The 23,043-nt window shown below is 41.2% G+C and overlaps 1 protein-coding gene across 28 annotated transcripts in view; it reads right to left on the reverse strand.

The window, feature by feature from the left end:
• LOC106608606 (receptor-type tyrosine-protein phosphatase delta) overlaps nt 1-7,188 on the reverse strand; it is a 643,701-nt gene extending 636,513 nt beyond the window's left edge. For 18 of the 28 annotated variants that reach the window (XM_082977423.1, XM_045721669.2, XM_082977431.1 and 15 more), the window contains exons 1-3: nt 7,076-7,188; nt 6,828-6,934; nt 6,665-6,701 (exon numbers count right to left, since the gene is read on the reverse strand). The gene's annotated coding sequence lies outside the window, so the exon portion shown is untranslated. The remainder of the gene's footprint in view (nt 1-6,664; nt 6,702-6,827; nt 6,935-7,075) is intronic. The other 10 variants (XM_082977446.1, XM_082977441.1, XM_082977445.1 and 7 more) reach the window with 1 other exon arrangement.
• Between the last annotated feature and the right edge of the window lie 15,855 nt (nt 7,189-23,043).

A 23,043-nucleotide genomic window follows, 5' to 3' on the forward strand; every position in this document is an offset into this window, starting at 1 on the left:
GGGGTGCCACAGGGTTCAAATCTTGGGCCAACTCTTTTCTCTGTATACATCAATGATGTCGGTCTTGCTGCTGGTGAGTCTCTGATCCACCTCAACGCAGACGACACCATTCTGTATACTTCTGGCCCTTCTTTGGACACTGTGTTATTAACAACCCTCCAGACAAGCTTCAATGCCATACAACTCTCCTTCCGTGGCCTCCAACTGCTCTTAAATACAAGTAAAACTAAATGCATGCTCTTCAACTGATTGCTGCCCGCACCTGCCCGCCCGTCCAGCATCACTACTCTGGACGGTTCTTACTTAGAATATGTGGACAACTACAAATACCTAGGTGTCTGGTTAGACTGTAAGCTCTCCTTCCAGACTCACATCAAACATCTCCAATCCAAAGTTAAATCTAGAATTGGCTTCTTATTTCGCAACAAAGCATCCTTCACTCATGCTGCCAAACATACCCTCGTAAAACTGACCATCCTACCGATCCTCGACTTCGGCGATGTCATTTAGAAAATAGCCTCCAATACCCTACTCAATAAACTGGATGCAGTCTATCACAGTGCCATCCGTTTTGTCACCAAAGCCCCATATACTACCCACCACTGTGACCTGTACGCTCTCATTGGCTGGCCCTCGCTTCATACTCATCGCCAAACCCACTGGCTCCAGGTCATCTACAAGAGCCTGATAGGTAAAGTCCCCCCTTATCTCAGCTCACTGGTCACCATAGCAGCACCCACCTGTAGCACGCGCTCCAGCAGATATATCTCTCTGGTCACCCACAAAGCCAATTCCTTCTTTGGCCGTCTCTCCTTCCAGTTCTCTGCTGCCAATGACTGGATCGAACTACAAAAATCTCTGAAACTGGAAACACTTATCTCCCTCACTAGCTTTAACCTGTCTGGGCTAGGGGCAGTATTTTCACAGTCGGATGAAAAACGTACCCAATTTAAACAGGTTACTACTCTGGCCCAGAAACGAGAATATGCATATTATTAGTAGATTTGGATAGAAAACACTCTGAAGTTTCTAAAACTGTTTGAATGGTGTCTGTGAGTATAATAGAACTCATATGGCAGGCAAAAACCTGATTCCAAGCAGGAAGTGGAAAGTCAGAATTGTAGTTCTTCTTTTGATTCTCTATCGAAGCTACAGTGTCTGTGGGGTGACGTTGCACTTCCTAAGGCTTCTATTGGCTGTCTAAAGTCTTTAGAAAGTGGTTTGAGCATTTTCCTGTCACTGTGCAGATAATAGGAGCTCAGTTACTGAGTGGTCTGCCTGGCAACAAAGGGATTGGATATGCTTGGTCCCACGAGCGCGCCCCTCCTTCTTTTTCTCCTTGAATGAATACGCTATTGTCCGGTTGGAATATTATCGCAATTTTATGTTAAAAATACCATAAAGATTGATTTTAAACAGCGTTTGACATGCTTCTAAGTACGGTAATGGAACATTTTGACTTTTCGTCTCTCGTTCCACGCTCCCGCGTTATGCCTTTGGATAAGTGATCTGTACACACGAACAAAACGGAGGTATTTGTACATAAATATGGATTATTTCGAACAAAAACAACATTTCTTGTGGAAGTAGCAGTCCTGGGAGTGCATTCTGACGAAGATCAGCAAAGGTAAGAGAATATTTCTAATACTAATTCTGAGTTTAGGTTGCCCCGAACTTGGCGGGTGTCTGAATAGCTCACCGTGATGGCTGAGCTATGTACTCAGAATATTGAAAAATGTGTTTTCTCCGTAAAGCTATTTTAAAATCTGACACAGCGGGTGCATCCAGGGGTAGTCTATCTATAATTCTTAAAATAATTGTTATATATTTTATCAACGTTTATGATGAGTATTTTTGTAAATTGATGTGCACATTCACCGGGCGTTTTGGTGGGAATACATTTTCTGAACATCACGCGCTAGTGTAAAATGCTGTTTTTGGATATAAATATGAACTTTATCGAACAAAACATACATGTATTGTGTAACATAATGTCCTAGGAGTGTCATCTGATGAAGATCGTCAAAGGTTAGTGCTTCATTTAGCTGTGATTTGGGTTTTATTGACACATGTCCTTGCTAGGAAAATGGCTGTGTGATTATTTTTGTCTATGTACTCTCCTAACATTATCTAATGTTTTGCTTTCGCTGTAAAGCCTTTTTGAAATCGGACAATGTGGTTACATCAAGAAGAAGTGTATCTTTAAAATGGTGTAAAATAGTTGTATGTTTGAAAAAGTTTCATTATGACATTTTGTTGTTTTTGAATTTGCCGCCCTGATATTTCGCTAGTGTCCCACCTAGCCCATAGAAGTTAAGCACCAGCTGTCAGAGCAGCTCACAGATCACTGCACCTGTACACAGCCCATCTATAATTTAGCCCAAACAACTACCTCTTCCCCTACTGTATTTATTTATTTTGCTCCTTTGCACCCCATTATTTCTATTTCTACTTTGCACTTTCTTCCACTACAAATCTACCATTCCAGTGTTTTACTTGCTATATTGTATTTACTTTGCCACCATGGCCTTTTTTGCCTTTACCTCCCTTATCTTACCTCATTTGCTCACATTGTATATAGACTTATTTTCTACTGTATTATTGACTGTATGTTTGTTTTACTCCATGTGTAACTCTGTTGTTGTATGTGTCGAACTGCTTTGCTTTAAATTGGCCAGGTAGCAATTGTAAATGAGAACTTGTTCTCAACTTGCCTACCTGGTTAAATAAAGGTCAAATAAAAATAAAAATAAAATAACATTTATGAGCCTACAGTAACTGTGGAGAGAAATAGGGAAACAGGGCGGCAGGTAGCCTAGCAGCTAAGAGTGTTGGACCAGTAACTGAAAGGCCTCGGAGCCGACTAGGTGAAAAATCTGTCAGATGTGCCTTTCAGCAAGGCGCTTAACCCTAATTGCTCCTGTAAGTCTACTAAAAATGTAAATGAAATGGCAGGATTCTACTGCAGATAATGTCTGCAATCAGTGGCTGGGAATATGGACACTTGCATATCCTTCCACTTTACTGCTCATTAGTTAATTCAGACTATTGTCTCAGCATGGAAACAAACATCTACATACTAAAGTGAATTAGTAGTAAAAGTAGTTTGATACTTGTTAATTTGCTGCTGTTATGGCAATCTTCTGCTAATACTTAGCCATGGCCCGATTATGTCACCTGGAAAAATTTCATAAACCATAATTATAGGTTGAATCCCTTTCTCCCTGTCTTTCTCTCCGGGGAGAAAAAAAGAACAGGTAAAAGTCATGAAAGTGTGTTCAACAGAGCCGCGCAGTTGAGCTATCGGTGTTGAAGGATAATTAAAGGGGGGGAGAGCTTTGCAGCAATGTGGAATTAATGCTTGTCCGCCACTCAGCAAGCACATGAGCAAGAGCTGTCTTTCTCCAACTAACTAATATCTTGCTGATGGATGCAAGGCAAGCAAATAGACTTAGGAAGTAGAACTCAGGGAGAAAACGGCAGAAAATTGTCAAATGGTGGCCAATTTATGAAATGGGACTGCTGCTGCCGGGAATGGATGGCGGGAAAAATACTTACCTGGGACTAATGCGTGAAAAAGACTTGCCGGGAAAAAAAAGAGTGACAATAGTGAAAGTTGAAAATCCCCTTTCCCAGAGAAAAACTGAATGTTCCCTCACATCTCCTAAAGCCTCAGCCAAGTTGCAATTCAACCTGGAAGGGATAGCTGAGCTAGTAGTGGGAAATACATGCTGCAATGTCAACTTGTTTTTCAGTTGCTGTTAGGGATTTATGTATTTTTTGCTCTTGCCACTGGCAGTATGATGCTCCTCTTCTTGTTAGCATGTTTCCACTGTACCGCTGAAAATGGACAGGTGCATGCATGATCAAATACATTTCACTGCCTTCCTGCTTGCTTTCAAAGTCACTGCTTTGTCTTTTCATCTTATAAAAAAATACTGTAGTGCCTCACTAGATGATGATGATGAATTATGTAACATGTAAAGAAATGTGTGTGAAACTGCTATGCTTTTTGTAGTGCAGTGATGTCAATCATGTGTGTGTGATCTTGCTGTGCTACTCAAGGGTATAGTTGACTTTCCTCAATCAAACAAGGTCAAATAGGAGACGACTTCAAAACATCTACCGAGACATGACGGCTTCACCATTTTAAAGCCCAGCTAAGGACATTAGACTTGGCGGTATGAATTCATATTTAAGTAACGTCCATATTAATACTTCATTCATAGTTTGATGATAAAATAACAATGGCCTCAATATTGCAAGCAGACAGACAGACACTTCCATGTAAGCTATTCTTTGCATTTACAGCATGAGATAGCTCTAACTAAATATGGTCAACACCAGAAAAACTACTACACAAGGGCCACATTAGCACAGACAAGCTAAATCTTGCCATCACTATCCACAAAGATAACCTTAGTGCTGACCTCTCTCTGCTGACCTCTCTCTGCTATGAAAAATATAACCCTCAAATATGGTAAAGTGACTTTGAATAACACAGCTTGAATAATACAGTATATTCATGGTTATCAATATGTAATTGCCTGCATGTAATTGTGTCTACATCATGATTGACTCATTGTAGTAGTCCATATTGATGAGCTACACTATCCTCCCTCCATCTCCCCGGGGATAGAGAGACCTATAACGCTATCACGTTACCTTTATGGTCATTCTCACTTAACCCTGTGCCACTCTGCTGTACAGCGGAGAGATGTATGACTTTCTCTTGCCTTCTTTCGCTTTTCACAACTGCCTCTCCTGGGTGTACAGGAAGCACAATATTAACGGAAAAGTGGTTTTAGTGTCCCCCTCCAAGGGTTTCAATGTTTGAGACAAACAGCTGTTTCATTGTAAGGTAATTTAATTAGTTGACTTTTGATTTGATACACTGCCATTGCACATCGCACTGATTTGATCGGAGTTAAAATTGAGAGACATGATTACGCGGGATAAACCACTCAACACTCTCCACAAAAAAGAATGCAACACAGAATGTAGTAAATGCTGCGGATTCACATGACATTGATGGAGGGCAAACAAACATGCCCCCTCTCAGTGCAGCAGTGGGCAATACTATTTATGTCAATCAGCAGTGATTCCACAATAATATTTGACATGTAAAGAGTCTATCCAATGGAGAGCAGCGAGTGCATGCACGCACACACACACACACACACACACACACACACACACACACACACACACACACACACACACACACACACACACACACACACACACACACACACACACACACACACACACACACACTCTCTCTCTCTCCTGACATGACACCACTGGAATAACTTTACACCCCCAAGTGATGATTTTGCACATACATACAGTAGCCTACACACCCCAGCCCCTCCCAATGTACATCCCTAACACAAACAGCAGCACCTTTCAAGAGAAGTTTCCCCACATATTCTGTGATATTTAACATATATATATAAAAGGGTGGAGCATCACAGCATCGTTTTCATCAACCATGTGGACAACAGATATGCATCAGGGATGGACAACTGGCGGGCCGTGGGTGGATCAACTTCCAAAAATGGGGCCCTCGACCATTTAAAATATATATATATATATTAGGGTTCTCAACTTACTGTTAAGAGTTAGAATAGTAGAATACACAAGGTGCAATTTCAAGTTTGTCTCTTAGTCACTGACAGTCACTCAATTAGCCATGTCAGCGGGATTTTTTTACATTTGTGAGTTACGTCTAGCCAGCTATCTAAACTTCTAGTAATCATATGCCGAATACCGACCGGGCATGCAGGGCACATGCCCAGGGGCCCTGACCACCAAGGGGCCCCCATTGATTTTGTTAGTCACTCTCACTCAGATATCATACTAGCATCGCATAAGTCATGGCAAAATGAGTAGAATTGCAGGAAAATTGCTATAAAAAGGCTAAATTGTATCTCCACCTCATGGAAAAATTTGTAGAATTGTAGTATAACATTTTAAATGTTCTCTCTGCCACAGAGGAAAATGTTTACAATTCTAGGAAATGTACTTTAAAACGTGAATGTTTCTCTCTGTCAAGACAGGCCAGTAAAATGTTTTGCCTGTGAGGTGGGGGGGCCAACCAACCAAATCTTGCTTAGGGCCCCCAAAAGGCTAGGGACAGACCTGGCTAATGGTATAATGCATTTCGTTAAGACAGTTAAGTCGATTAACTGCACAAATAGAATGCACAAATCAGTTGACGGCATATGTGGTGGGTATGAGTTTTGGTGCCCCCCCCCATCAAAGTTGCCCATCCCCGGCATATATGGACCACCTCTCCCGATCTCTTTGGGAGATAAACTTCCTTATCTAGCCTAGGCTATTTAAGGCAAACATTTAATATTGAAAAGGGGAGTCTGTAGTGTGCAGGTAGCTGAACAGATATATTCATATATGAGCAGACAACATAACTAAGGGCATAGTTAAGCATAGTGAACAAGTGCTCGTCTGAAAAGCATCCGACATCGTACTTCCATGATGAGCTGAAACGTCTGCTCATGGCATGTCAATAATAACACGCCACAATACATAATTTGCTAAAATATTGCTTACACAACTCATGAACCCGACACTTCTAAAAGCCTGTAAAGTAGGCAACATCTCTGCGGATAACAATGCGAGAAAAAGTCTAAATGCTACTTACTATATACCCCAGCTGATGAATTCAAAAGCCTCGGTAACTGCAATTAAATGACAAAAGGGAGAATAAATGATAAGTGATTGAATTGTACACTCATGTCGGCAAACTGGGATTTATCAATTGTGATAGCCTGACCTCTTTCTATGCGACGCAAAGGACCACTTACCAAGGCGTTCAGATACAATTCCTTAGGAAATCCAGAGGAGTCTTATCTTCCTTCTCTCCAGTCAGAAAACAGCAATGCTTTCTTATTCCAAATAGACTCCAAGTGAACTGAAAGAGAGAAGACACCAAAACAGCCACAACAAATTCCGTTAGAATCGGGGTTCCCCCAAAAAAGTGCTAAAATAAACATTTGTGCAGCAAAAAAAAAAACGGCTATTCATAATACAGGGTGAGGAGGAGAGTAGGTACCTGCTCCGTTTCTCGCTGTCGAAAGAAACAATGAGAGCGGTAATGAGACAGACTGAAAAGTGAGAGCTAAGCTTTCTTTAGAAAGCAAGCGCTGCTGTTGTCAAATTGGAGCCTACCACTCCTGGCGACGGTTGGAAAGCGAGCGGCTCTCCGAGCGCGCGAGCGAGAGAGGGGTGCGCGAGGAAGACAGCATCCCAGATAAGATACTTTCCACACACACGCGTGCACACCCCTGCATTTCTCTATCTAGCCACTTGATGGCCGGCTAGTAGAGCAACTAACTCGGGTAGGATTTGTCCTCCCCCTCCCTAAACTCTCCGTCAACGATCCGCAGACAATAAATTGTTTGGCCGATCTCTTGATTTCTATGTCGAGAATAAATCCATTAGAAATTGATGTGTTACGCATATAAAACGTCTCCCATGGCAGCGCACTGTGCTTGTTTTGCTAAAACATTGACATGAAGCAGATATTTGAACCTGGGAGGCAAACTGCTTGTTCAACCTTTGCGCGCAACTATCCTCGGCAATTAACCAGCGTTTGATCTGCATAATCATTCATGTGATATCAATTGAGTTTAACATTTGTTTAAAAATGTGGATTCAATTCTGATACAGCTACAGTTGATCTTATTGACCCTATAAAGCAATATCATTTGGAATAGAATGCTGTTTCGAGCAGATATCTGACATGACAGATAATTAAACTGGTGTTATACCAAAGGAACTAAAACAACATGCCATAGGAATCTAAATTACACTTGATTTGATCATTGTTTGAAATATGACAGAAATTCATGTAGTAATATTTGTCATTTTCACACTGGACTGGATTGCTGTGTTCAATACTTTTGGTTATTAACTTGTATCAATACTCATACATAATAATCAGATATTGTACATGGAGTCCGTGTGTGTATCTCAGTGTATGAGTTTAAATGTGTATGAGAATGTACTTATTCGAAGAGGGGAGGATGATGTTAAATAAATTATATAAATGTATGATATATATTTTTAAATGAATTATTATATACACTTAGAATCTTATAAGAATATAAGTCATAAATGTCTCATCTGCTTAGTTCAACTGTCGTACCCCATCAGAACCCAACACAATCTTTTTTACTCAATTTTAGCTAACAATGTCATTGTAAACAAACACTGTATAGCCTCAAAACATGGTTAAAACTATAGTTTTGATCTTATGGATGACCAGACCTTGCATCCATAGCTCTGTCTATGAATTTGAAAGCAGTTAAATTTCCCTAGCCCCATTCCTCAGTTGTTTACCAAATCAGTGTCCTCTACTTGATGGTCAAGTCAAGTAGAGGACACCTTTAATTGATTTGAAATCGGGGCAGTGGGGCAGAAAACACAGATTACAGTATCGATACCTCACCCACTCATACATTTCACATGGTTAAAGGTTGCCAAACTTTGGAGCCCTGATACCAAGTCCTGGAGATTTTTCATCCTTACGGAAAGATATTGGGTGCGATGGGAGTTTGTCAACATGTCCATCCATTGGCTCCATGGCAACATGGGTCGATGTAACCTTTGTATTCACCGCCCAAGGTTGCACTCTCCACGTGCAAGAGTTACATTCCACAAGTACTCTTGACCTTTTGTGGATGTGTTGTGACTAGCGGAAGGATCATCACATGTTTGCGTGTATTCCTCCGGGGAATGATGGCACCTGTGGAAGTGTCGCGTTGTCCATGTGATTTGAATGTAATTTCTTCATCCAGGCAGGTAGTAGTGCTATGAGCATGGATATCATTTTTATTTTGACTGGAAATGTATGTTACAGAGGGTACCTTTAACCCAGTATATTACCTTCTCTTCTGCTCACAAACACAGACACTTGCAGACACAGTCATGGCAAAATTGAAAATGTAATCTTAATTCCATCAGCCGTTGTTTTGACAAAGTGGGTATAAGTGTGTGGGAGGAACAATTATTTTTTACATTGTTATTGTATAATTCATCACTCTGCATTTGAAATGTATATCTCATGGCTGCATCGATCTATGTGATCTATAGCCTTAAATTATATTGACTCTTTACCACTCTCACTGTGACATTCACACAGGAGATGAGACTGTGCAACAAAATAAATTGATAATTGGGTGCAAGGTTGAATTGGATTAAAATTCACATAAACACACTTTAAAAAAAATGAACAAATGAAAAGCATTGTTTTGAAACCTCAGCTAAGTTCAACATTTTACTGAACCCTTGGTTCTGCATGGAACCCAAAAGGGTTCTACCTGGAACCAAAACGGGTTCTCTTATGGGGACAGCTGATGAACACTTTTAAAACCCTTTTTTCTAAGAGTGTACTGTATACTCTCTGTCGAAGTTGAGTGGGTGAAACTCAGTGTTGTTCAATGCATTTCTGCATGTGATATCCATTCTGGTCTATACAGGAACAAGGTGCTGTTATGAGTCATCAATATTATTCTTGGAGACTTGAATCATATGGAACATTCGTTTTTCCACCGTTTCAAGGGGTACATGTTCTGTGACTCTGCCACTCTTGACTCCTCTTGTGATTTCTCCTGGATTATAGGACAAAGAGGATTTGCATATTTTGTTTGGCTAGGAATTCATTAGACCCAATCCTACAGTGTGTACTACGAATGAGTGTGTGTAACTTTGAGTGTGTATTCAATTTTTTTCTTATTTTTGGATGGGAAGGTCATTGAATATACATTGGTGTAAAATGCTGCATTTTGTAGTTTGGTGTTGTAGTGAGGACCACTGTAAATGGGCATAATGGATGGGGGGTGTGTGGAGTGAAGAGGGGGAGGGTAGTACAGTACTTGTCCCTATGAAGCTGTCATTAGCGCTCACCAGATTAAAGAGTTAACCACAGTCTGGCCTTGCCTAGGGTAAGAAATATGAGCTTTCAGACACAATGCGAAAGAGATCAATTGGCAATGAGCCACACCTTATTATTACAGGTCCACTGTGAAACAACTGAAACACCGGTATACAGTGGGGTCCGAAATTATTGACACCCTTGACAAAGATAAGCAAAAATGACTGTATAAAATAAATAATTCAAATACTGAGCTATATTGTATGTAAAAAAATATTGGGAAATTATATTATTTGATACTAATACAATCGCTCAGAGAAAGACATTTGTTTAACACGTAATCATTTATTTTCTCCAAAAAGTAGGTGTCAAAATGATTGAAACCCCTGTTTTCAATACCTTTCAGTACCTCACATTGTGAGGATAACAGCACTGAGCCTTTTTCTCAAATGTTTTACGAGTTGAAGAACACATTGGGAGGGATCTTAGACCATTCCTTCATACAAAATCTTTCTAGATCCTTGATATCCTTCGTTTGCAAGTTTTCAATGGGGTTCAAGTCCGGAGACTGAGAAGGCCATTACAAAATGTTTTCTTTGTGGATTTTGACGTGTGCTTGGGATGACTTTCTTGCTGGAAGAGCCACTTGTGACTAAGTTTCAGCCTCCTGGCAGAGGCAACCAGGTTTGTGGCTACAATTTCTTGGTACTGGGTAAAGTTAATGATGCCATTGACCTTCACAAGGATCCCAGGACCAGTGAAAGCAAAATAGCCCCATAACAGCAAAGTTCTACCACCATATTTTACAGTAGGTATGGGGTTATTTTCTGCATTCTCATTTCAATGCAAACCCAACACTGGTGAGCATGGCCAAAGAGCTCTATTTTCATGTCATCCAACAAATGTAAATGCCTGGAGTTTGCTGAATGACATTGGAACTTGGATTGGAACCGGTGCTTTGATCAGATGACAGATGTTGACAGATTGTAGAATTGGAAAATGTACCCAAATATATTTTAATAAATAAAAATCTAGCAAAATTATTTTTTTATAAAATGCAATGGCCAAATGCCACCGTAATTCAAGAACGACCCACATGCGCAGAACGGACGGTGGTTTGGGGACAATGTGTCCTTAGCAAAGATAGCGCCAGCACTGTATTGTAAAAGCATGTAGGACATTTTGATACACTGCCACCAACACATTTACAGTATAACTATGTTCAAATAAATTACAAAGATGTGAACATTATGCTGTATGCTAATGAGGTCTCGCAAAGATAACCCCCAACCATTGTTATGCGTTTCAGCTAATGTTGAGGCAATCGTTGGCGACAGACAGTTCTCCAGGTTAATCCCTGATCATGTGAATGCTATGGTGAGAGATGAATGTGACGGCCGGGACATCACAGACAGTCTTAATTAAGATTGCAGCAAATGAGACAAAGGAAGCCAGATATGCTGGAGGAGGGCACAAGTCTTTACTTATTAGATAGCTGCAGTGGGTACTGATATCACACACTGGCAGTTACTCCACAAATGCAAATGAACTTCTGTCCATTCCAGTCATTATGCTGGACTAGAAACACTGTAGTAATCTTTGGGGAATATTGTCCTCAAATTATCTCACAACTGAATGGGCACCATGGAAATGTGAAATGCTGTCTAAACCGGCTTTTTAATTTCAACTCTACTTTTTTGTTTATCACAAATGAGCGAATGGTTGTTATCAGTTGCTAAATGAATGAAAAGGAATAAATACATGTTTACATACTCTGGATAGTACCTTGGGCTAAAACGTGTGGAATCTCCAAGTGCCTCATGGTATCCATATGACTACCAGGTCAACAAACACATACAGTATTGATAACAATACACGGCAGGATTTGCATGCTACATGCACTGGTAATTAAAACAATGCATGTTTCCCTCTGTCTCTTCTGTTTCAACCTCAAGGAATCCCTGCCATCTCTGTGATGTGTCTCTCTAAGTAACTGGCAACTTTGGTTTATTTAACTTCCCCCGTTTCCAAATGACATTCGGCGAAGGTCACACTCCATCCATTATCCGCCCGCTTAATCTAAAAATCTCTAATGACTGACAATAAATGCTTAGAAGTCAAAAATCTGTGCATGCGGAATGAGCACCGAAGAAGCTTCGACCTCATTAGGATTCCGCCCGCTCCTACAGATACCTAATTATCGCTATGTCACGTGCTACTTGCATATGAGGTCAGGGCTGATGTATCAACCCAACACTACTCCAGTCCAGCCTTCGTCCCCACTGTCGTTATTGAAAATAAATGGTTGATATGTCTCCCTTTCACCCTAATGAGCTTTGAAACAGTTTTAAATAAGGGCATCTGCATATTGAATCTCTATGACCACCCCCCGTTTATCCTCTCGGTGGCCAATAGGCCAAGTTATCAGCCCATGTGCATCTCGCCTTTGAAAAAAACGATTTTTGCAAGCATTTACATTTATAGATGGCCTCTCACTCTCCTTGTCTGCTTAGCTGCTGTAAGCCACTCCTATTAAATAGCTTACTGCACAGTAAGGTAAGTGTGCTCCCGCAGGAGTGCTTTTTAAGAGGCGATCTCAATCAGTCTTCAATAATTAACATGGCTTACATTCAGTAAATAAATTCTGGGCCGCTTTAGTCGGAGCGGGGAGACAAGACCCAGACGGAGTGCTATTAGAGTGAAAAGCATAACGGTCCACAAGTGCATCAGTGCTAAAACATACCTCACACAGGGGCCATCAACACAATTGAGGCTTAGGAAAAATGTAAGAGGGCTAAATAGTGCTAAAATACCACCATCCTGCAGTTTGTTGATAGCATACAGTACAAACAAAAATGAATAAGTAATATTTTAAAATACATTTCAGATAAATAATAGCTGTTATACAGTCCTGATGTGTAATGAAATAATAGTATACAAAGTTGTGTCTCGGGGATGTTCTTTTGAAAACACTAACAGTCCACGATGACACTGAATGCAGCCTCAGAAGCAGCCCATAGCTTTGGTGAAGCAATATGTTGAGGCCTCTGTACCCAGCAGAGACCCCGCGGTCTATTTATAACGGGCAAGCCTTTGATGGGCTTTCATGTTGACCTCTCTTGAGTCTGCCTGCATCAATAACATATGTAGCACAGGCTTTTTGACTGAAGCAAGTATGAAAATGCTGGTGATAGAGATTCACTATACGGTGTATACGGTGTATAGTGGTTTGGAATACAATTGCCATATGCACTGAGTGTACAAATCAATAAGAACACCTGCTCTTTTCATGACAAAAACTGACCAGGTGAATCTAGGAGAAAGCTATAATCCCTTATTGATGTCACTTGTTAAATCCACTTCAATCAGTGTAGATGAAGGGTAGGAGACAGGTTAAAACCTGTTGGGGCTAGGGGGCAGTATTTGCACAGCCGGATAAAAAACGTACCCGAACCTCCGTCCCGGCATGGCGCGAAATACAAATACCTCAAAAATGCTATAACTTCAATTTCTCAAACATATGACTATTTTACACCATTTGAAAGATAAGACTCTCGTTAATCCAACCACATTGTCCGATTTCAAAAAGGCTTTACAGCAAAAGCAAAACATTAGATTATGTCAGGAGAGTACCCTGCCAAAAATAATCACACAGCCATTTTCAAAGCACGCATATATGTCACAAAAACCAAAACCACAGCTAAATGCAGCACTAACCTTTGATGATCTTCATCAGATGACACAGATGTTCAGAACTAGCATACCCACTGAAAACTTCCGGTGAATTTACTAAATTACTCATGATAAACGTTGACAAAATACATAACAATTATTTTAAGAATTATAGATACAGAACTCCTTTATGCAAACGCTATGTCAGATTTTAAAATAGCTTTTCGGCGAAAGCACATTTTGCAATATTCTGAGTACATAGCTCGGCCATCACAGGCTAGCTAATTTGACACCCACCAAGTTTGGGGCAACCTAAACTCAGAATTACTATTAGAAAAATTGGATTACCTTTGCTGTTCTTCGTCAGAATGCACTCCCAGGACTTCTACTTCAACAACAAATGTTGTTTTGGTTCCAAATAATCCATAGTTATATCCAAATACCTCAGGTTTGTTCGTGCGTTCAGGTGACTATCCGAAGGTTAACGCGCGAGCGCATTTCGTGACAAAAATATTCTAAATATTCCATTACCGTACTTAGAAGCATGTCAAACGCTGTTTAAAATCCATTTTATGCTATTTTTCTCGTAAAATAGTGATAATATTCCAACCGGACAACGTTGTATTCATTCAAAGACTGAAAGAAAAAAATGGAGAAGTCTCGTGAAGCGCATCTCAGTCTCACTGTCCCCAGGCAGGCCACTTACAAACTCTGCTGCTGTACTTTGCCCAGAGACAGGAGACACGTCATTCCGCTTTCTGAACGCTTTATAGAGCCAATGGAAGCCTTAGAAAGTGTCACGTAACATCACAGATGCTGTAATGTCGATAGAGATGCAACAGAAGGACAACAAATTGTCAGACAGGGTACTTCCTGCATGGAATCTTCTCAGGTTTTGGCCTGCCATATGAGTTCTGTTATACTCACAGACACCATTCAATCAGTTTTAGAAACTTTAGAGTGTTTTCTATCCAAATCTACTAATTATATGCATATTCTCGTTTCTGGGCAAGAGTAGTAACCCGTTTAAATGGGGTACGTTTTTTATCCGGCCGTGAAAATACTGCCCCCTAGCCCCAACAGGATATGTATTCACCCCCTTTGCTATGAAGCCCGTAAATAAGATGTGGTGCAACCAATTACCTTCAGAAGTCCCATAATTTGTTAAATAAAGTCCAGCTGTGTGCAATCTAAGTGTCACATCATCTGTCACATGATCTCAGTATATATACACCTGTTCTGAAAGTCCCCAGAGTCTGCAACACCACTAAGCAAGGGGCACAACCAAGCAACCGGCACCATGAAGACCAAGTAGCTCTCCAAACAGGTCAGGGACAAAGTTGTGGAGAAGTACAGATCAGGGTTGGGTTATAAAAAAAAATCCTAAACTTTGAACATCCCACGGAGCACCATTAAATCCATAATTGAAAAATTAAAAGAATATGGCACCACAACAAACCTTCCAAGAGTGGGCCGCCCACCAAAACCCACGGACCGGGCAAGGAGGGCATTAAACAGAGAGGCAACAAAGGGACCAAAGATAACCCTGAAGGAGCTGCAATGCTCCACAGCGGGATTGGAGTATCGGTCCATAGGATCACTATAAGCCATACACTCCACAGAGCTGGGCTTTACGTAAGAGTGATCAGAAAAAAGCCATTGCTTAAAGAAAAAAAGAAGCAAACACGTTTGGTGTTCACCAAAAGGCTTGTGGGAGACTCCCCAAATATATAAAGGAAGGTACTCTGGTCAGATGAGACTAAAATTGAGTTTTTTGGCCATTATGGAAAACGCTATGTCTGGCGCAAACCCAACACCTCTCATCACCCCGAGATTACCATCCCCACAGTGAAGCATGGTGGTGGCAGCATCACGCTGTGGGGTTGTTTTTCAGTGGCAGGGACTGGGAAACTGGTCAAAATTGAAGGAATGATGCATGGCGCCAAATACAGGGAAATTCTTCAGGGAAACCTGTTTCAGTCTTCCAGAGATTTGAGACTGGAACGGAGGTTCACCTTCCAGCAACACAATGACCCTAAGCATACTGCTAAAGCAACACTCAAGTGGTTTAAGGGGATGGCCTAGTCAAAGCCCAGACCTCAATCCAATTGAGAATCTGTGCTATGACTTAAAGATTGCTGTACACCAGCGGAACCCATCCAACTTGAAGGAGCTGGAGCAGTTTTGCCTTGAAGAATGGGCAAAAATCCAAGTGGCTAGATGTGCCGAGCTTATAGAGACATACCCCAAGAAACTTGTAGCTGTAATTACTGCAAAAGGTGGCCCTACAAAATATTGACTTTGGGGGGGGTGAATAGTTATGCACGCTCAAGCTTTCAGTGTTTTTGTCATATTTCTGGTTTGTTTCACAATAAACATATTTTGCATCTTCAAAGTGTTAGGCATGTTGTGTAAATCAAATGATACAAACCCCCCCCAAAAAATCCATTTTAATTTCAGATTTTAAGGCAACAAAATAGTAAAAATGCCAATAGGGTGAATACTTTTGCAAGCCACTATAAATGTAAGCAAAGCAAAGCAAAGCACTGTATACAGTGCCTTCGGGAAAGTATTCAGACCCCTTGTCTTTTTCCAAATTTAAAAAAAGAGTGTTTTAATTGATTGAATTGGTTTTTTTTCTCACCAATCTACACATAATACCCCATAATGACAAAGCAAAAACAGGTTTTTAGACACTTTTGCTCATTTATAAAGATAAAAAAAATCTGAAATATTACATTTACATAAGTGTCAGAGCCTGTACTTTGTTGAAGCACATTTGGCAGCGATTACAGCCTTGAGTCTTCTTGGGTATGACGCTACAAGCTTGGCACACCTGTATTTGGGGATTTTCTCCCATTCCTCTCTGCAGATCCTCTCAAGCACTGTAGGGTTGGATGGGGAGTGTTGCTGCCCAGCTATTTTCAGGTCTCTCCAGCAATGTACAATCAGGTTTAATTCCGGGCTCTACTGAAGCTGGGTCACTCAAGGACATTCAGAGACTTGTCCCGAAGCCAGTCCTGCGTTATCTTGGCTGTGTGCTTAGGGTCGTTGTCCTGTTAGAAGGTGAACCTTCGCCCCAGTCTGAGGTCCTGAGAGCTCTGGAGCAGGTTTTCATCAAGGATCTCTCTAAACTTTGCTCTGTTCATCTTTAACTCGATCCTGACTAGTCTCCCAGTCCCTGCTGCTGAAAAACATCCCCACAGCAGGATCCTGCCACCACCATGCTTCACCGTAGGAATGGTGTCAGGTTTCCTCCAGACGTACCACTTGGCATTCAGGCCAAATAGTTCAATCTTGGTTTTATCAGACCAGAGAATATTGTTTCTCATGGTCTGAGAGTTTTTAGGTGTCTTTGGCAAATTCCAAGCGGGCTGTCAAGTGCCTTTTACTGAGGAATGGCTTCCGTCTGGCCACTCTACCACAAAGGCATGATTGCTGCAGAGATGGTTGTCCTTCTGGAAGGTTCTCCCATCTCCACAGACGAACTCTAGAGCTCTGACAGAGTAACCATCGGGTTCTTGGTCACCTACCTGAACAAGGCCCTTCTCCCCCGATTGCTCAGTTTGGCCGGGCAGCAAGCTCTAGGAAGAGTCTTGGCGACCTCCAATGCTGCAGAAATGTTGTGGTACCCTTCCCCAGATCTGTGCCTCAACACAATCCTGTCTCAGAGCTCTCCAGACAATTCCTTCAACCTCAAGGCTTGGTTTTTGCTCTGACATGCATTGTAAACTATGGGACCTTGTATAGACAAGTTAGTGCCTTTCCAAATCATGTCCAATCAATTAAATTGACCACAGGTGGACTCCAATCAAGTCGTAGAAACATCTCAAGGATGATCATTGGAAACAGGATGCACCTGAGCTCAATTTCAAGTCTCATAGCAAAGGGTCTGAATACTTCCGTAATTAAGGTATTTCTGTTTAACAAATATTTTAAATGTATTTAAAAAAAAATACAAACCTGTTCTCGCTTTGACATTATGGGGTATTTGGTGTAGATTGCTGAGGATTTTAAAAAATGTAATCAATTTTAGCATAAATCTGTAACGTAACAAAATGTGGAAAAGTCAAGGGGTCTGAATCCTTTCCGAATACACTGTATATACAGTACTATATATGTGCGCTACATTGCATTTGAGAAAATGGGTTGCCATATACAGTAAGAAAACTTGACGTTCTTTAAGGTCACACCAACACATACAAGGAACCATTTTATTTTCCAATCGGGCAACCACTCAGAATCATGTTCATTTAATTTTGCCTCCCATTTCACGTAAACACAGTTTTGGACTACAGCTGCTGAAATCAATTAAGGTCAGCATCTAATGAAACTCCAAAATGGATATGGACTAATACACACGAGCACCGACGAAAAGCCTTTGTGTGTTTCCGAAGACAAATGCACAGCATTACAGTTCCAGTCAAGCACCAGGATAGGCAACTCGGTGTTGTTAAATTTTTAAAAAGTAAACATTTGTCCTCCTAATTGGGCGGCACTGTGAATTACATGTTAATTGTTCAATGGTAAGAGAGTCAGGTTTGTATAATATAACTGTTCAATCACTCCTTGTACAGAGCGGTATGATAAGTCACCTCAGATATTATGTCCACTCATCATATCTGGAGATCTGTACCTCCCAGTTTTGTACATTAGGCCTGTTCAGTCCGGTGTGAAGACATGGTGTCCTGATCTGGTGTCATTAGAGAGACATATGCCACAGAGGTAGACCTCCACAGTTAGCTTCCCTCTTACTAATCGCCTGTCAAACTTGGCTCTCAGGTGACAATGGCAGATGGGATATAGGCTCACTCAAGTGGTCCCATGCCTAATTTTGCCCAAACCCTGACATCCTCACATGAACTGAGGTAAATGTGTTTGAATACTACTATTTTGCGTTTAGATACACCTTTTCTCTATGGCTAATGATTGGGTTATTTCTAAGAAAAGGCATGGGGAAAGGTATACTCTCACAGGCCCTAGCAAAGGGACAAGAATTAAAGAGCAAAGGATACAATAAAATGCATAACCATAATCATCATCATCTTCATCATTTGTGACTGGCAACACATTGTCTCCGTGTTGCTATGCTGTTTGTCGCTACTTGGCTACCTACCAAACTTTTATTTTTGTTTTACTTTTAATAACCGTTTAATCAAAACTCATTGAACAAATTTACCAACGTCTTAGTTCTACAGGACCTCCACCAGCCAAAAAATCTAAGTAGTAACATTAATGCTATGCCATCTACAGTAATTGCAGTCGCTGTACTCATAATATGCAGGAGAACTATCACCTTATGGTGAGGATAGCCGAAGTTGCAAACCCAGCTTCAGACGCAATCGTTGAGCAAGGGCAATATTAGTGTAGGAAAGGATGAAACAGCGTCTGTGCCACCAGCAAGTACAGATAGTAGTATAAATCCTCTTGCACAGTCCCCGCAGCAGGACACTTTTCTTAAGGCCCCTGGAAAGAAATGCTGTCTGCATGCTCAACCAGTGTCGCTCATTCAGCCGACAGAAACTTTCAACCGGTTCTCCCCATTAAGCAACCAGTCGGAGTCAGAGGCCGAGCCTTCTCAGGTCTCTCCTTCACCTGTTACGGTGTCTGAGGTGTCGAAACCTCCCACCATTAGCTCTGACAAATTGAAAACCCCAGTCATTGGCGACTCCTTTACACGCAATATTAGAGTTAAAAATAATCATACAGCGATCATACACTGTTTACCAGGGGGCAGGGCTACCGACATTAAAATCTGATCTGAGGCTAAAACTGGCGAGTGTAGAGAGTATAGGGATATTGTTATCCACGTCAGCAGCAACAATGTTAGGATGAAACAGTCAGAAGTCACCAAGAGCAACATAGCTTCAGCGTGTAAATTAGCTAGAAAGATGTGACAGCATCGAGTAATTGTCTCTGGCCCCCTCCCAGTTAGGGGGAGTGATGAGCTCTACAGCAGTCTCACAACTCAATCGCTGGTTGAAAGCTGTTTTCTTCCCCTACCAAAAGATTGCATTTATAGATAATTGGCTTTCTTTCTAGGACTCACCCACAAAGAGGACCAAGCCTGGCCTGCTGAGGAGTGACGGACTCCATCCTAGCTGGAGAGGTGCTCTCATCTTATCTATCAACGTAGACAGGGCTCCTTCTCCTCTATCTCCAAAATGAAAAGGGTGCAGGCCAGGCAGCAGGCTGTTAGCCAGCCTGACCAGCTTACTGAAGTCTGCCGCTAGCACAGTCAGTGTAGTCAGCTTTGTTCTCCCCATGGAGACCATGTCTGTGCCTCGATCTAGGTCGGGAAAGTCTAAACATGGCGTTGTCCGCTTTAGCAATCTCACTGGAATAAAGACCTCCTCCGTCACTGTCATTCTGTAAAGAGACTGCGATAATACCTCACAACTCAAAATATAACAATTTAATGTTAGATCCCTCACTTCCAAGGCAGTCATAGTTAATGAACTAATCACTGATCATAACCTTGTTGTGATTGGCCTGACTGAAACATGGTTTAAGCCTGATTAATTTACTGAGATGAATGAGGCCTCTCCTCAAGGTTACACTAGTGACCATATCCCCCGCAAAGGTGGAGGTGATGCAAACGTTTTTGACAGCAACTGTTAATTTATATATATACAGTTGAAGTCGGAAGTTTACATACATTTAGGTTGGAGTCATTAAAACTTGTTTCTCAACCACTCCACAAATTTCTTGTTAACAAACTATAGTTTTGGCAAGTCGGTCAGGACATCTAATTTGTGCATGACACAAGTAGTTTTTCCAACAATTGTTTACAGACAGATTATTTCACTTAATTAATTCACTGTATCACAATTCCAGTGGGTCAGAAGTTTACATACACTAAGTTGACTGTGCCTTTAAACAGCTTGGAAAATTCCAGAAAATGATGTCATGGCTTTAGAAGCTCCGTTAGGCTAATTGACATCATTTGAGTCAATTGGAGGTGTACCTGTGGATGTATTTCAAGGCCTAACTTAAAACTCAGTGCCTCTTTGCTTGACATCATGGGAAAATCAAAAGAAATCAGCCAAGACCTCAGAATTTTTTTTTTTTTAGACCTCTTCAAGTCTGGTTCATCCTTGGGAGCAATTTCCAAATGCCTGAAGGTATCATGTTCATCTGTACAAACAATAGTACGCAAGTATAAACACCATGGGATCACGCAGCCGTCATACCGCTCAGGAAGGAGACGTGTTCTGTCTCCCAGAGATGAACATACTTAGGTGCGAAAAGTGCAAATCAATCCCAGAACAACAGCAAAGGACCTTGTGAAGATGCTGGAGGAAACAGGTACAAAAGTATCAATATCCACAGTAAAACGAGTCCTATATCGACATAACCTGAAAGGCCGCTCAGCAAGGAAGAAGCCACTGCTCCAAAACCGCCATAAAAAAGCCAGACTACGGTTTGCAACTGCACATGGGGAAAATATCGTACTTTTTGGAGAAATGACCTCTGGTCTGATGAAACAAAAATAAAACTGTTTGGCCATAATGACCATCGTTATGTTTGGAGGGAAAAGGGGGATGCTTGCAAGCCAAAGAACACCATCCCAACCGTGAAGCACGGGGGTGGCAGCATCATGTTGTGGGGGTGCTTTTCTGCAGGAGGGACTGGTGCACTTCACAAAATAGATGGCATCATGAGGGAGGAAAATTATGTGGATATATTGAAGCAACATCTCAAGACATCAGTCAGGAAGTTAATGCTTGGTCGCAAATAGGTCTTCCAAATGGACACTGACCCCAAGCATACTTCCAATGTTGTGGAAAAATGGCTTAAGGACAACAAAGTCAAGGTATTGGAGTGGCCATCACAAAGCCTTGACCTCAATCCTATAGAAGATTTGTGGGCAGAACTGAAAAAGTGTGTGCGAGCAAGGAGGCCTACAAACCTGACTCAGTTACACCAGCTCTGTCAGGAGGAATTGGCCAGAATTCACCCAACTAATTGTGGGAAGCTTGTGGAAGGCTACCCGAACTGTTTGACCCAAGTTAAACAATGTAAAGGCAATGCTACCAAATACTAATTGAGTGTATGTGAACGTCTGACCCACTGGGAATGTGATGAAAGAAATAAAAGCTGAAATAAATCATTCGCTCTACTATTATTCTGACATTTCACATTCTTAAAATAAAGTGGTGATCCTAACTGACCTAAGACAGGGAATTTTTACTAGGATTAAATGTCAGGAATTGTGAAATACTGAATTTAAATGTATTTAGCTAAGGTGTATACAAACGTCCGACTTCAACTGTATATACACCAGTCAAAAGTTTGGACATACCTACTCATTCAAGGGTTTTTCTTAATTTTGACTATTTTCTACATTGTAGAATAATAGTGAGGACATCAAAACTATGAAATTACACATATGGAATCATGTAGTGAGCAAAAAAAGTGTTAAACAAATCAAAATATGTTACATTTGAGATTCTTCAAAGTAGCCAGCCACTGCCTTGATGACAGCTTTGCACATTCTTGGCCTTCTCTCAACCAGATTCACCTGGAATGCTTTACAACAGTCTTGAATGAGTTTCCACATATGCTGAGCTCTTGTTTCCTTCTCTCTGTGTTCCAACTCATCCCAAACCATCTCAATTGGGTTGAGATCGGGTGATTGTGGAGGCCAAGTCATCTGATGCAGCACTAAATTACTCTTCTTGGTCAAATACCCTTTACACAGCCTGGAGGTGTGTTGGGTCATTGTCCTGTTGAAAAACAAATGATAGTCCAACTAAGTGCAAACCAGATCGATGCAGATTGCTGTGGTAGCCATGCTGGTTATGTGTGCCTTGAATTCTAAATAAATCACTAACAATGTCACCTTTAAAGCACCCCCACACCATCACACCTCCTCCATGCTTCACGGTGGGAACCACACATGCAGAGATCATCCGTTCACCTACTCTGCGTCTCACAAAGACACAGCGGTTGGAACCAAAAATGTAAAAATTGGACTTATCAGACCAATGGACAGATTTCCACTGGTCTAATGGCCATTGCTCGTGTTTATTGGCACAAACAAGTCTCTTCTTCTTATTGGTGTCTTTTAGTAGTAGTTTCTTTGCAGCAATTCGACCATGAAGGCTTGATTCACGCAGTCTCCTCTGAACTGTTGATGTTGAGATGTGTCTGTTACTTGAACTCTGTGAAGAGGCTGGTAACTCTAATGAATGTATCCTTTGCAGCAGAGGTAACTTTGGGTCTTCCTTTCCTGTGTCGGTCGTCATGAGAGCCAGTTTCATCATAGTGCTTGAAGAAACTTTCAAAAGTTCTTGACATTTTCTGGATTGACTGACCTTCATGTCTTAAAGTACTGATGGACGGTTGTTTTTCTTTGCTTATTTGAGCTGTTTTTGCCAAAAATATGGACTTGGTCTTTTACCAAATAAGGCTATCTTCTGTATACCACCCCTACATTGTCACAGTACAACTGATTGTCTCAAACGCAT

This window comes from Salmo salar, chromosome 07 (assembly GCF_965601325.2).
Source record: "Salmo salar chromosome 07, fSalSal1, whole genome shotgun sequence".
Classification (NCBI taxonomy): domain Eukaryota; kingdom Metazoa; phylum Chordata; class Actinopteri; order Salmoniformes; family Salmonidae; genus Salmo; species Salmo salar.